Below are 16,104 nucleotides of genomic sequence, written 5' to 3'. Positions count from 1 at the left end.
AAGTTGCTCTCCCCAGACTGTCTAGGAGAGCGGGTTGGAGCCCCAGAGTCCTGTTTCATGGGAAATATTGACCTCTTTGTTGTTGTTGTTCCAAATAGGAATGAAAAATGTAAATTTCTGGTCAAGCAAACATTCCTCAGGGCTGTTCTGGAAAATTGAAGTGACACTTTCTCAGCATTTTTGTTATATTAAAATTCAGCATGCAAATTGGGTGTGTGATATATATTACATAACATATTGTGAATGAGTCGCAATAGAATATAAAGTATGAACCTAAACTTCAAATCGAATAGTTTCCCCTAAATAAGTTACCAAAATAATACCTTTCTGGCCAAAGGTTTGGATTCTACTGAAACGGCTTATTCTCCTTTTGTTTTGGAAAACTTGCCTATTGCAAATAAACCTGAGCCATCTGCAGGCATTGTCCCAAGCCAACCCTGCCCTTTCTCAAGGCCATCTTTCCATCAGGGCCACCTCCTCCAGGAGGAAAGGGCTCCTTCCACGATTCCCCACTCAGATTTTGGAAGAGCTTCTTTGTGGCAGGGGCTGGATTTTTACCTAATCTGCTGGGCTCTGTGTTCATCTTGATATTGGTCACCCACTTTCTGGAGGAGGCAGGAGAAAATTGACCTGATCTGGAAAAGTTTCTCTGTTCTTCCTGTAATAAGTCTGCAAAAAGTCCTGTAGCAGAGCTGGGTTTTGCGTTTATTTCTTTTCTTTTAGTGCTGTTGCCCATTTCAGGAATGATGTGAGGGAACTTTTTCCAAATCCTCCCAAGCAGAACAGCTACTTCAGTACATGTAATAAAAGTGTGTTCTGGGTGCTGAGGAAGATGAGGAAGATGGGTAAGAGCCTGGTCTGGCAGCCACTGGTGGTGCAGGAAAGGCTGGCGGAAGCCTGGTGAACTTGGCAAGAGCTGATTCAGCTCATTACGTGGCCTGATGGCTTCTCAGCAAGCTGGGGGGCTAGCCAGACCCCCAGCTAGTGAGCCCTTGCTCTGCCCGAGGAGGCTGTGAAGGCACAAGGCACCAGCTCAGCATGGTTTTCCTGAGGGTCTCGCTTCCACAAGCCCTCTGGATTTCATCATTATTAAAAAAATAATAATAAAAAAAAAACAAATGAGAAAATTGTCCTGCTTCCTTCAAGATGGGATATGGGCTTATTTGGGCTGTAATCTCTAATCATGGAGACTGATGAATCTACCTGTGAAGATTTCATTTGTGCACCTCCTGGGCTGGAGCAATACAACCCAGCTGCAGCTCAGCATGCCTTGCCAGTGCTAGAGGGGGATTGTGCATGGGCCCAAGGACAGGGACTGGAGGCGTTCTGCCAGTCTGTCCAGGGAGGACAAGCTGGGCTGATACTGAGCTGGGTCATGTGCTGGCTGGTGCACCTGGCTGGGGCTCAGCAGATCTCCCATGTGTTTGGTCCACTGAGTCACTATGCGATCTGGGGCATGCGCTGTACCCAGGCCTGTCTCGCTTCTCCACAACTGAGAGATGGGAGAGGAAAAGATGAGCCTGCACACAGCCTCCAGAGAGCTACTGGTGCTAGAGCACCACTGGAAAGGTTTTTCTTCTGTCCTTGCTCAGGAATGAGTCTGGATTAAAAAGGTCCACAGAGATTTATGTCTATTCCCACCACTCTGTGTCAGTCCTGATGAGAAGGACAACACAGAAATGTGGAGCTGGCGTGCAGGACAGCATCAGGTTGTGCTTGCTCCTGTCTCTGGGTGGAGCTGGCCAGTGGCAGGCACAAGTCCCCAGGGCACATAAAGCAAGGTCCTGATGGGCTCATAGCATCACCAACACCTAGCATTGGCACTGCACTGAGCACAGGGCTGGTGTACTGCAGGCTGGTGGTAGTGCTCTGCCTTTCCTCAGCAATGGCCTGCCCATAGCCATGTCCCAAGCTGCACACAGCCCTGGTAACACGTAAACACTTAACAGGAGACACGGAAGGGCTGTTTTCCTCTGGAGCTAGTCACGAGCGAAGGAGAACAGACCTGGATTGCCCTCTGAGGCCTCCACACATGAGTACTTACCCCAGCACCTCAAGAAGGGAAAAAGCAAGTTTTGAAGGCATGGCTGGCTTTGTATTCACATTGCACATCAGATCAATCATAATTGTTGTGAATTTGCTCCAGGCTCAGGAGGTACATAAACCTGAGCATCCCAGGCTGGTACTGCACTTTTGCCTGCGTCTCAGCCAGTCTCAGGGGACATGATTCCATGGGGAAGGGGCTTGGTGCAGGCTGCAGCATGGACCTGAAGCCCAGCTGCTGCGGGGCAGCTGCAGGGCTTGAGAGGTGGCCCAAAGCGGGAAGGAGCCCTCCAGCTTCCCAAAAACCTCTCCCTCCCATGCATTCACTCCACTGGTGATCCAGGCAGTGCATGAGGCAGGGCTACAAGTGTTTCTAGCTGTCTTTTTAAATTCACAAAGGAACTGAGGAAAGCAGGGTTACATACCTACATATGTAGTTGCAGGATGGGTTGGGGAGGTGTATTTTTTAATGACAATCACTCTGATGAAGGCTGCAGGAGAAATTCTGTCCTTAGCTTGTTTTCTTGGCCTCCCTAAAGAAGCTACCAGATTGGCAGGTTAAATCTGGGGCAGGGTAAAATGTCCCCACAAAGCTGGAATTGACTGGGGTGGGACGTGACCCCAGCTCTGCAGGAAGAAGAGGTGTTAGCACTGCTCCAGGAGAGCACTGATTTAAAAATAAAAACTCACAGTTTTTTAAAATGTCTTTGTCACAGTAAAGAAGAAGGCAGGAGGAGTGTGGGGTCTGGGATCAAACTGGCTGTGATCAAAGCCTCACCTAGAAAGCCATTAACTGTGAAATGATGCTTTGATGATGTGTTGCTGGTACAACATCCGCAGGACCCCCATAGAACCAGCATCACCCCCAGCTCAATAGCACCTGCACTTGCAACCGTGTTTTTCTTGGCAGGGCGAACCATGCCATGGAAGAGACTGCTCAAATTGCACTGCGGTGACTATGGTGTGGAAACAGGCGCTGTGCTTCTCCATCAGGTCTCCCTCCAATATGCTAGGGCAGATCTAGCTGCTGTGAAGGTGCAGACGTCAAACAGTGCCCTGTAAGTCTATAGGAAATCCCTGCTGGCTTGCTCTGCTGCAGCCAGCCTTGCTGGGATAGAGGCTATCAGAAGAGGAATGACACTAATTAACTCCACCCATTTCTAAAGTGGGGTAGTGTTCCCCCATCTCCACACAGCACCATCAGGGACAGCATCTGTTCTGAAGGGCTTACAATGAAACCATGGGGTGAGACACAGTGGGTGGAGGCAGAGGACCAACAGGTAGCTAGGAGATAGCTGTGAATAATGTGACAGGCAAATTAACTGCACATGTAGGAAGAAGGTGGCAGTGGTTTCATTGCTGTGACAATTCAAGTGCCTAGGCAAAACCAGAATTTAAGGGAAATTTAAGATCTTCTATCAGACTAACTAGCATAGTCAGAAAAAAGCAACTGTGTTTGGGGCATGTCAGACCTTTTCCCAGTCTCAAATATAAGGAACAAACTTCAAAGGGAAATGCAAATGGAGAAGCATGGCTGGCAGTTTAATTGGACTTGTTAATCAGCTAGGCAGTTGGAGTGAAGAAGCAGCTGATACCTGCAGCACAGGGGAGAGCCTGGCCCCTGCCTCACCGAGCTAACAATGCAGGAGCACAGGCAGCTCACCAGATTGCACCAGACTGATTTGAAAAAATGGAATAAAATCAGGCAAATTACCTATTCACCTGCTCTGTTCAGGCAGCAGGTCTCCTGTGGACAGGGTCTGCCTGGGTGTCAGGGACATGGCTTGGGTACGGGATAACAGCTGCACCCCTAGAAGCTGCAGAGCTGGACTGGGGTGGAATAAGCACCCTGATGGGTGGCCTCACTGGGCTTCACAGACTTGTCAGAGGTGACCAGAGATGGGAGTTTTCCTTTCTAGCAAATTCTCTGTGTTTTCTCCAGCAGAGGCATCACCAGAGCCTCAGTGAGCTGTTGCCTTGGGGAAAATGTGCTGCAGGACATCTGAAAAGGGGTGCGCCTAGCACCTCTGCACAGAAATAGGCATGTCCGCCCCCATGGTGGGCAAACAGGAACAGGCAGCTGTAGCTGCTCCTGAGGGGGAATTACGTTCAAAAGCTCCAGTCCTAAAATGCCTGACAGTCTCATTTTCGTATTTTTGGTCACTACAGAAGAAAATTTTCAGCTTTCCCAGCCTCAAGCGCTCTTGTTTAACTTCCTGAACTCATCCCAAGTGATTGGAGCTGGGTTAGCATCTCCTTGGAGCTGGACATAGCTTTGAGGGTGTCTCCCTTCAGGACCCCAATGCCTATTGTCACTGAGTCCTTCTCCTGGTTATGGGGCTGCATCTTCCAGTGTCTTCCTGCATTTCCAGGAAGCTTGTCTGGAGCAGCCTCTGCTGCATTGTGAAGAATAAGGCTTTTGGAAGGGAACTCTGCCACAGGAGAGGCAAATTCACTGGCTCTAGGAAATGCAATCCCTTGTGGGATCACGCTGGTAGATTTACATTTCTTCATCCCTTTTGTACAGCAAGAAAACTTGCAAGACAACATCTTGCCAACCTTGAGATGCAAATCTCTGGAATTTCTAGAGGTAGCAGAGGGCAGAGCTTTGCATAGGGACTGTGGTAGCAGCAGCAGTATGTGATTGGCAGGAACTGATTTGAATAATTGGGTGTCACATCTCTATTTTTCTTTCAGTTTAGCTACATGTGCAATTAATTAAAGTAATAACGTAAATGGTCTCCTGCTAGAGTTGAGTTTGCTGCTCCACTTCAGTCTGCCATCAGCACTGCTGAAAGAGTTTTATCGAGAGCCACTTCTTGCTGAGAGGAGCTCAGGCAGAGAAAGGCTCTCCCAGAAGAAAGATGTTTAGTGCTCCTGGTGTCTGTGCTTTTCCCACCTTTGTTGTCTGGGTGGTGGATAGACAATAAATAGAGCTTTAATGTACCACTTCCCACATCATCTGCTTGCTTGGCATAGGGAATTGCCCTGTCCATGTCATGGGAGATGTGGTCCCTGTCCTGAATCCAAGGCAGCCTGGTAGTGCTGCAGGAGGGCTTGTGGGGAGTGCTTTGAAATTAGGATCCCCAAGTGTAAGCACAGGGTAGCCCTAGGTATATCTGATGACAGAGGCAAGGTACAGGAACACAAGAGCTGCGCTACTGAAAGGTGCCCCAGGACCATCCCACAGACTGTCAGTGCACCCGGGCACAGACTCTGGGCACTGAAATTTTCCTGAAAGTGTCTTCTCCTCCTTGAATTAACTATCTCCAGCAGCACATCACATGTCTAGTTGCCTCCAGACCCCATCTGCACCCTTTTGCTGCCTGTTTCCAGCTGCGTTCCCTTCCTCACCTCTGCTCTGCAGCCCAAGGCTGGCAGATGCCCTCAGCAGCCTTTGCAAGAAAAGACAGCTCTAGCCCATGAGGAAAGCATCAGAGGGTCTTCATTCATGCACAATCCTCCCTAATCAAAGGCCAGGATTTTGGTGCACACTGTGCTGACCACATCCCTTGCAAGATCATAGTGCAGCTTGTGCTGGCTGCTCCTACAGTGCAGATCTCTGTGGAAGAAATGAAATTACATGGGGAACCATGCTCCTGCTTTTTACACTCCTCCAAAACACCCTTTATCTGCAAGTACATGCTGCTACAGTGGCAGCAGGATCATACCTTAAAAAGTCAGGTGCTACATTCAAAGCCTTTTCCTGTTGCCATGTTCATTGCTGGTACAAGAAATATTATTCCACTGCAGCTGAGTGCATTCACATGTCATCTTGCTCCTTTTTCCAGTTCTTTTTCTTGCCTGGCTGACTCCCTGTCAGCAGCCAACACTAATCTATCCCTGGCAGCCCTTCCCCTCCCTTCTTTAGTTTTAAAGATGCTTGGTATAGAGAATATTCACTGGTGAGCATGGTGCCAACCAGCCCCTCACCCCACAACCCCTGCCTGCTTCTGGCAGAGTTGACATAGGGTTTGGGGGCATGCTGGCAGGCAGAGCTGCCTGTCCTGAGATGGCCTTTTTCATCTGGGTTTGCTTGGAAAAGGCTGAAGCAGCCTGAACTAGATCAGCAACAGAAGACAATGTTAGAGATTAAAGCGCCTAGCTGGCAGGAGGAAGATGATAAACTTGTCCAGAAGAAATTGAATTGGGATTTAGCTGAATGGGAAAGCAATCAAAATTCAAAGGGTTTTTTTGCTTAAACCAATTGACTGAAGCAGAGCTCCCCAGCCTTTAAACAGCATTCATAAACTTTAAGGCCAGCGAGGACCATTTTGATCATCTGCTCTGACTTCTTGCTTGGTGCAAACCTTGTCCCTTCTGCCGGCCTGAGGACCTCTGCGTCAGACACAGGACTTTTGTACCGCTTTTAGGAAAATAGCCTGTATTCTTACCGAGAGGTCAAGAGAACAGTGAATCTCCTACGCTCTTCTGTGGTCCATAAGCGGAGATTAAGCTGACTTATCAAGTCTTTCAATAAAAGGATGCCTCGTGCTTGCCCCAAAGATGGTGAGGACCCACTGCTGCACCCACTTCTGGGCACACGGCTCTCAGAGCCTGAAAGACATACCATGAGGGGAAAAAACAAAACATTGAGTCAGAAGAGAAGGGAAAAAAATCCAAGAGCTTGATCTTCACTGCTTGGCAAAATGCTATCACCACCCTCTTCTCAGCCCATTACCTGAAAATAAGAGTTGATGTGCTTTTATTTCCATCCCTATTTAAATTAGCACTGTGGGGACAGTTATTAGTACCCAGCACACCTCACCTAGAGCCCCGACCTCCACAAAGGCCTCTAAGTACAGCTGTGGTCTACAGGGGAGGTCAGTGCAATTATTTATCACTTACTACCAGAGTGAGTGACATAGCAGGAGCTGTTATACCCCATGCATCAGGGTTATGGCACATTCATTGCATGGGCTTGAAATGGTGCTGATCAGGAGGGTGAGTATGGAGGAGGCATCTTTTTTTCTGACCCCAACAGGATGCAGATGCTTAGGAGGTGCTGAGAGGCAGAGAAAGGCAAAGTCCCAAACTAAGGTTTGCTCCCTGACTGCTCAAAGGTGGCAGGAGCTCGTGGGAAGAATCCAGTCCATAGGATGCACACGAGACATTGCTGTTGGGAGCAACAGCCAGAGCCAAGTGGGACCACAGGTACGGACATGGTGGGATCCAGCACACCAAGATCTGGGCTGTCCCAGCCCCATGAGAAAATTTGCTTGCTTCTGTGTTCCCTGATTTTTTCTCTTGCCTCTGACTGCCTTAGCTGATGCATTGCATATCCTTGGGGGAACACTAGCCTTACCAGCTGGCTGGGGGGTGTCTTCCACCCCTCTCTCCCATCTCCATAGGTGTTCCAGGATGATTTCACACTGGGAGCCAAGTCCTGTCCTGAGCACATCCCTGCTGCAGCAGCCAGTGTAGAGCTCAGATGGGAGTCCACATGCTCCTAAACCCAAGTACATGCTCGCAGACGCAAAACCGGTGCTTAAAACCTCTGATGGAGGAAGAGCCACTTGGTGGGGTTGAAACTGGTGCATCTTAAATCTTATCCTCCTCCATATCACTGCTGCTTTCCTAGGATTGCCTGCAGAGCCCAGGGCCTACTGCTTGATACTCTGCAGACACAGGAGAAAGATAAGCCCATGACTGCAAGAACAGGCAAAGGACAGGGGAAGAATGTAGGGACAGCACATGGCCGCCCTGGGATTTACACCATGCTGCAGTGCCCAGCATCACTCTTCCCCTTCTGTCTGGGCATCACGTTTAGCAAGGGTCTTTGTCATCCTAGACTTCAGAGAAAGGTTGTCTCATTCAGAGGCCCCCACACGCAAGGCATCTCTTACGTGTGGTAAGGGAAAGGTCTAAGAAAGCCGGTTTCATATATATATATATATTTTTTTTTTTTTTTTTTTTGCCTGAAAGCTCATCCCAACCCCTGGCAGGCTGGGGGAAGCAGCCCAGGCCGAGCAACTGCCCTCCCCAAATGTGCGCCTACCCTCGCACCAGCAGCCGCTCTGCAAGGGCAGAGCATCCGCAAGCGGTCCCCGAGCAGGCCCTGCCGGGAGATGGCACTGCAAGCACAGGGAACCATCCCGCGGCGCGCCGAGGGTGGCAGGAGCTGCCGGAGCAAGAATCCTTTCATTTTTATTTCCCCCTCCTTCCCCTGAGACCCCGACGGAAAAAGGGTTCTCTTGTCACTTGCGATGGCTGCGTCCTCGCCGCGGCTGCATCCCCGCCACAGCAGCGTCTCTCTCATGCCAAGCGAAACTCGCTGACAGCGAGTCAGCGGGCGCACGGGGGATGGCTGGAAATAGCTGGCACATCCCTATCAGCATCCCAGCAAAGAGGGATGAAGGGCAGAAAGTCTGTGCCACTCCTTAGGAGATGAAGACAGCCCTCTCCATCCAGGGGGTCTGCAGTCTCAGACCCTGCCTTGAACCCTCCAGGAGCATCAATATTTCAACTGCAGCCTCCTCCGGCTCCAAAATAAACCAAAACTTCCATGGGAGCTCTTTTCAGTCAAACAAAGAAGCTGTGCAAGTATAATGAAATTCCCCCCTCTAGGTGGGAAGATTTGCTAAAGTGGCTGTCAGGGAATCAAAATTTACAGCACCTGAAGTTTTTGCTAAATCGCTGTTTCGCATCGAGGTATCAGGGGAGATGCAGATTTTCTTGTTTCTCATGAGAGCTTGAATCTCCACCTGGGTGAAACTGAGAAATTTCAGCAGCCTTTTGTGATGCCGGCCCAGTTTTCCAAGGAAATTTCATGGGCTTTTCTGCACCCTGCCAGATTTTTCAACACCTTTCAGGAAGTCACAGCTGAACAGTTTTGGTCAGGATAGTTTTGTGTTTCAGGGAGAATATTTGGACCATTAGGTCTTTTCGACAGTTAGCTGTTGAACACTCCCAGGACCACTGTTTCTGCTCCCCAGCAGTGCATTGTCCCAGGCAGCAAGGTGTTCCCAAAACAGGCGATATGCAAACCCAATGAGAAGACACCCATCAGTTCTCCTGTGAAAACAGATGTGTTTGGGCTCAGATAAAAGATTCTAAGCTGAGGCTGTCTAAGACTTTTTTTGGGGGGTGTGATAAAAGATAATTTTCAATTGGAAATTCTCAAAAATCAAAAACACTCTCAAAACTCTCAAAAAACCCTCTCAAAAACAACAAAAAAAAAGAACGCGTTTTTGCCCTTCCTGCTCTGAGAACGCGATAAAAAGCAATTATGCAGTTTGTCTTAATGTCCCATTCGGCATTTTTGCAAAGGAAGGATCTGCTTCTCAGTTTTAAGCAGGAGCCAAATGGATCTATACTGAAAAAAAAGAGGAGTGTGAAAGCGTCAGAACTGAAACATTTCAACATGGGGTAAACAGGCAGGTGTGGTTAACGCCCTGTAGTTTGGCCAGGTTGTAGGAGAGAAAAGCAAACATTTGTCCAATTTTGGTCTTGGCAGTGGTGAGGCTGAAAGAAGGAATGGCTTGGACATGGCTAATGAAAGAGAGATGAAGGAAGAGGAAGACAGCAGAGGATGCAGGAGCAGCAGGAGGGGAGGCATTTCTCCTTTGCTATATAAGGGCTATATGATGCATAGCTGCATCCATACTGTATTCATTAGTGACCATGGGAGCCGCCCATCCTCAGGTACAAATGTGCCCCACACAGAGGCACCTAGAAACTATGGGATGAGGCTGGGGCTTAGCCTGAGAGGGTTTCACTTCCTTGGTTGAGCTTCTGGACTTACAGGAATTTACTCTCAAGGCTAAGAAGAAACCCAGCAAATCATTACAAGAAATGCATCTTGAAAGGTTAGTACTCATTGAGGGCCAAATAGTGGGGGGGCACAGGAACAGACATAGCAGTGGCATCTCTTCCCAGGCATCATATTTGTGATGGTAATTTCTCATTGTGGCTCTCGGAATGTAGCAAACGGGAGCTTGCTGAGTTTGCTGGCAGAGACGGGGAGTCTCCCTCATCTCTTTCCTTTGCTCCCTGCACCCAGCACTGATGTTTCCCAGGTGTTTCTGACTTGCAGTTTGAAACTGAGTCACCTTTGATTTTTTCTGACATTCTCCAGAATTTTTATAACTGTGATGTTATATTTACCCCAAATGTGGGTTTCTGCGGGAATCATGCTTTTCAGCTAAAGGTAAAACAACAGTGAAACAAAATTAATCTCCTCTCCAAATAAAACCACTTTGGAAAATTGCGGGCAGAGGGATTTGCAAATTCCTTACCAAAAGACATTCAAAAGGCAGCTCTTTCACTTTTTTCTTCTAAACCCAACCTTTTCATGCTAAAAACTTCAAACCACTATAATCCCTGGCTTCTGCTTTCTATGTGATGGAGATGATTCATGATAGAAGCCAGTCCCGCAACCAGAGCAAGGAGCCATGCTGCAGCAGATGCTGGCCTGCCTTGAGGTGTTAATCTGCAGGGAGACTGTGGGAGACAAACCAGCCATGCTGGCATGGGCCACAGCTTGGGACAGGCTCACACATGGCTGGCGATCAGTAGGGTTTTGTGGCTTGGGTTCCAAATCCAGGCAAGAGCCACAACCATCAGGACATCCTTGCTTTCCCAATGGCAATGAGAGCACCTCTGCCATGGGGAAAAGACTGCAGATCCTATGGTGGCTGGGTGCAATCCTGTTACAGCAGAGGCTGGAAACTGGATGCCCAAGTCCCCTCCTGAAGATGCACACTAGCCTGTGTGTACTTCAAGCCAGCCACATCCCTCTGCACACCTCTATGGCCCCCAATCCTGACAGTGAGACAGCACTGGCCCACCCCTGCAAAATGTCCTGATCTCTGGGGGAAAAAATCCCACCTGGCAAATACACAAGACTGTGTATTTCTGATTTCGCCATTCCAGGAGCACTGCAACACCTGTCCTGTAATTCAGCATACTCATGAAACAGTGGTACAAAACGTGATTGCTGTAAGGTCTCAAGTTCTTGTCTAAGATTATGTGGGGTTGTGCTTGTGGCACTGAGGGAAAAAGGTGCTGGGGAAAACCTTTTCCAGATCCCTCTCCTGTTGTTCCTCGCTCAGAAAGACATATGCGAAAATGTATTTTAAATATGGCATTCATTCCATACTGAGCCTCTTCCGAGCAAGGAGCTGGCAGCAGTGGGCCATGTGCTGAGTGGGTGATGGGACGGATGTTATTTATAACAGGTGTCAGGCGGTACTTTGTCATCGAAATCTTACCCGGCAGCAGCAGCAAGGGGTCTCGCCATATGCCAATCTCTGTTTTCCAGGAGTGGTTTGATAACAGTGTGCACTGAACCTGACATCCTTGCTGCACATGGAAACTTTACTCACATATTTTAACTGACTGGTGGGACCTTGTTCCCTCTGCACCCCTCTGCATCCCGAATCATCCTAGTCACTCATGTCTGAGCCACGGGTGATCAGGGCTGTATTCCAAGGACAGGATTTTCTTCTGCACAAGCCTTTGCACACACATACGGCCACATCACACCCTGTCCAGGCTCTGGGAGGTCCCCATGGCCTCTCCTTGCTCGCACCTTGCTGTGTGCATGCACACAGACACTCATCACCATCAGCCTTCCCAGGCAAATGGGTAACAGGCTGGAAAGCTACAGCCAAGTCCTGTACTCATTATCTCCATCTTTGTCTTTCGCACGCACCTCCCACCATGCCCCACTATCTACACAGGAAGAAGTTTGGCAAATGTAATAAAGACAAGGTGAAGTTTTACATAAAATAATCTCTCCTGCCATGAGTCCTGAGGAATTTTAATCAGTCCAGGAGCACCGGCAGAATTCCTTTGCCTGCAATCTTTTCATGATCTTGCTTTCCCCTCTTGCTCCTCGTGGGGAGCATTTGCTGAGAAGATGATTAAATTGGGCTGGTAAAAAGCTCGTCGGCTCCGTAGCTCCCATCTTTTTCTGCTTCTTTGCAAGATCATTTGTACTTTTTTCTGGCCTGCGGCATGCCAGGTCAGCTGCTTTCTTTGCCTACCCTGTACGTTTCTTTACCATTGTTGTGGGGGTTTTCCCCCTTCAGAGAATCTCTTTTGTGCAAAGGCAAGAGACAAGGCTCCTAGCTCAGCCTGCTGTGTTGTTGTTCGCCTGAAGTCCAGCAGGAATTCAAGGAATGGTTCCCCACGTCTCCTATTCACCTTGCTCCTGCCAGTGGCAAGGGGTCGGGCAGGGGTCGGATATTTTGGGGAAGCCGTGAGCGAGGAGCGCAGGCTTAGGGGCTGATGTGAACTCAGGGATTTTAGGCGACTGAAACTCATCTGAGGGTTGCCTGCCAGTAGTTCAGTGCAGGAATTTGGGTATTTTGCTTTGAACAAATGATTCACCAGTAATCATTCAATCAGCTCTCCTGATGGTTGAATAATCTGTGAGTAATTTAGTCAGATGTTCGCCACGAATCAAATAAATGGTTTGGAAAGACACTGGCTCAGACTCTTACCCAGCTTTGGGGTACGACCACGCAAGTGCTGTCCCCTGAGCTTTGGCCCCAGGCATTCAAGAGATCTGTGTTGCTTTACAATTGGCCAAGTCCAGCTTAAAAAGTTCAGGATCTGACCATGGCTCAGCTCTACCATACTCTCGCCACGCAGCTGTGAAGCATCCGTTCTGCTTAGGGTACCACTGCTGCTGGAGGCAGGTAGATGGCATGTAAAGGGGTAGAGTGACATCTTTAGTGATAGTCTCCTGGTCGAACATGAATGTATGGGCTTGTGACAAGTCCCCTGTTTTCTCCAGGTGGCTCCCACTGTGATACAGTGGGTGGGAAAAGCAGCCCACGGTGATGGCCTGATGTTGGCTCATAAGTTAGTGGAGACTCATTTCCCTAGGTCCAGCTCTCTTCCTGGACCTACTGGTGCTGCAGCATCTTTCCATCCCTGTCCCCATGAAAACACCTGCTCTCCTGACACATTTCCCAGTGGCATCTGAGAGCTGCTGCTCCTTGCACAGCTCATACTCCTCTTTTTTTCAGCCCTGATCCTAGCTGGCAGCAGGGCTGGAGGGATGAAGAGGTAGAAAAAAAAGTTAGGATTTTCTTTCCTTTTCTTCCATTTTCTGACTATTTCAATCTGGTCCAGAGTCTCTAGGCAGGAGGATCATTTTGCAGCTCTGCTGCGACCTGCTGAACACCCTTGGACACGTCCTTTCTCTGCTTTTAGTTTTCCCTCCTGTTTTTTCAGGATCTGCTATTAACTATCACAAATTCCCCCAGAGACCCAACATGCTGTTTATTCCTCATGGATAAACCCAGTAGCAATAAACAGATAATTTACTGTGGACCTTCATTGGAGACAAAACATCATTATTTCCATCTGATTAATAGTGGCTTCAGTAGCATCAATGAAAAACTAGACGAAACCTGGCTTCCGCTCAGCCCCCTTCCTCTGCTTGTGTGACATTGTGTGGGGTCAGAACTGCAGGGAGAGGTGGTATCTTTAATTTGGTCAAGATATATCTAGTTGGAACAAGAGATTGGCTTTTGTAGGTTTGCCCAAAGATTGCCGTTTGGGGGGGGGGGGGGGGCATTGCCTTAAGAGGAAGAAAGTGTTGTTGTTGCTGTTACTACTGTTGTTTTCTGCAGAGCAAGAGAAGTCCTGGGATGCCAGGGGAAGTGGGAACATGCTAATGGGAATATTTCTCCCAACTCCTCTCTGCAGAGTTTTCTCACATGCGTTGTTTCCTGAGTCACAGGGGTTTGTGCTGGGAATGCTTGGATATCTGGAAACTGAAACAGCCCTTACTGCTGACCTGAATGTTGACGTCCAGGGAGCAGTACTCCAACCTTGCCACAGCCCCAAGGTGCGGGCCAAGGCAAAGACTCCATAATGAATTGTAGGGGTCCACAGGGCTCCTGAGAAAGCCCCTGTCAGCATCAGTCTCTGCCCTTCACTGGCACCTAGCCCACGGCAGCGAACAGGCTATTTCTCCATGGGCATTTGTCTCTTCCAGGCTGGGGAAACCTAGGTATGTATCTGCACTCTGGCAGCCAAGCAGGGGATGTGTCTGGGAAGGGCTATTCCCTCCAGACCCCTCCTCGCCCCATGGCAGCTCCCCGCCAGTGCTACTGTGGTGCTTTTCCCCACATTCCCCCCTAGACGTGTCCAATCATCTGTGCAGGTGGCAGGAGTTGTGGGGAGGTGGGAGCCCTTTCAGGGGTGCCTTCTCGTCAGCCTCCTGCCCACACTGCCCCTCTTTGCCCTGAGGCTGCTCGGCTGTCCTTGCTCACCCTCCCCTTTGGCTCCCACTCGTTTGGCCTCACTGCTGCTTTAATTTTAGCAATTCCTTGGAAAGAGTCATTTTCCATAACTCAGCTCGGAGCGAAGCCCTCTGCCTGCCAGCTCTGCCTTCTCACACGTGTTGCTGGCGTGCCCCAGCAGCACACGCCTGCACCTGCCCAGCCAGGCCTGCCTGTCCCAGCCCTTTGCACACCAAAGCCTCACACCCGGCTCCCCTCCCCGCTTGGCACGTTTCAGCCTGGCACTCCCAATTCCATTGTGCTGGAGCGGGTGCCCTGGCCTGGCAGACCTGGCCCGGCTGCATAGCCACCCCTGCAGCGTCTGCCTTGTCAGAAGTCACTGTGCACTGCAGAAGGGGATGTCTGCTGCCTTCGCCCTGCAGACCCCCCACATGTGTGACTGCCCCCGGTCTTTACCTGCGATGGGAAATGAGGCGGCCCCACGCGATGGGGGACCCCACTGCCATGGGGGTGCGATGGATGGGCAGGGTGGGTTTGTTCGGCGTGCACCAGCAAGTTGCATTTGAGTGGGAAAGGTGGGTGCACGTGTGGGCAGGCTGCCTCGCTTGTGCACTGGTTGTGCAAGAGGGTGTGGGGGCCCAGCCGTGTGTGTGTTGGGTGTTCAGTTGTGCGGGGGGGTGTGTGTGTGTGCAAGGGGTGAGTGCGGTGCCTTCCTTTCAGCCTGCTTCTGCGTGTGGTGCTTTCGTTGTGCACTCCGAGAGAGTGCTTGTGCAAGGATGTGCACGGTGGCATGCATGGGAATGTTAGTGCAGTGCCTTCGTTTGGGTCTGCATCTCTTAATGGTGGTGGTGGGAGTGTGCGGAGGGTGCATTGTGCAAGACAGTGTGTGCGTGGCTCCATGTGTGCGGGGCACGTGGGAGTGTGCGTGTGCATGCAGGGGGCTGCGAGCATGCTGCCTTCACTCGGGTCTGCGTCTCGGAGGAGGTGGGGGGACTTGCAGTGTGCCCCTGACCCATGTACGCAGGGACCGTGTGGTGCACGGTGTGTGAGTGTGTGTGCGTGGCTCCGTGCTTGCGGCGCTTTCACGAGTGTGCTCCGCCGTGTGCGCGTGCAAGGGCGGCGGGGGGGAGGCGGGGGGGACGGGGGGGGGCGGGCGTGTACGTGTGTGCGGTGCCTCCCTCCGGCTCCGCATCCGCGGGGAGGTGGGGGGTGGGGGGCTGCGTGTCCGCAAGGGCGTGTGCCAGGGCGCGTGTGCAAGGGCTCACGCGTGGTGGGTGGCGGCCGCGCCGGGGGGGCGCGGGGTGTGCGTGTCCGTGCGGGCGTGGGGCGGGTGCGCGCGGCGGGGCCGGGAGCGCGTCCGCGGCGCTGTGCCGGGGGGTGCGGGCTGAGCTCATCGCTGGCTCCCCGGCGCTCCTTACCAGTGGCTTCTGCGGTCACATGGGTTATGTGCTGGAGTTTAAAAGAGCTTATAGCCCCCGAGCCGGTGCAGAAGCAGCCGGTGGTTGCATGGGGTAGTGCCGGGAGCGCCGGTGAGGAGGGCGCCGTGAGTACCGGGCGGCCGGGGCCGGAGGGCGGGGCGGGGCTCCCCCCACCGCGGGACGGGGGAGGCGGCGGGCGGGGGTCAGCGGAGGCGAGCCCCGGTGAGCCCCGGTGCCCGCCGCCGAAGCGCCGCTGGGAGACGAAAAGGGGGAGGGGGGGGGGGGGGGGTCAGCGGGATCGCTCGCGTCCCCCCGCCCCGCCCGTGCTGCCGCCCGCCCCGCACCCGCGCACCTTTCCCCGCGCGCCCTGCCCGCGCGTGTCCGCGCGCCGGCGTAGCCCGCGCGCCGCCCCCCGCGCCACCGGGGCACGGGCGAAGCCC

The 16,104-nt window shown here is 51.3% G+C and overlaps 1 protein-coding gene across 2 annotated transcripts in view; it reads left to right on the top strand.

Annotated features, from left to right (window-relative positions):
• The first annotated feature begins 15,610 nt into the window (after positions 1-15,610).
• CNTFR (ciliary neurotrophic factor receptor) overlaps positions 15,611-16,104 on the top strand; it is a 212,237-nt gene continuing 211,743 nt past the window's right edge. Inside the window, exon 1 of one of the 2 annotated variants that reach the window (XM_037374450.1) lies at positions 15,611-15,775. The gene's annotated coding sequence lies outside the window, so the exon portion shown is untranslated. Of the gene's footprint in view, positions 15,790-16,104 lie in introns of both variants that reach the window. The other variant, XM_037374448.1, reaches the window with a different exon arrangement.

The sequence above is a fragment of the Falco rusticolus genome, chromosome Z (assembly GCF_015220075.1).
Source record: "Falco rusticolus isolate bFalRus1 chromosome Z, bFalRus1.pri, whole genome shotgun sequence".
Taxonomy (NCBI): domain Eukaryota; kingdom Metazoa; phylum Chordata; class Aves; order Falconiformes; family Falconidae; genus Falco; species Falco rusticolus.
Note: the sequence above shows the minus strand (reverse complement) of the source record. Positions and strands in the feature narration are given on the sequence as shown.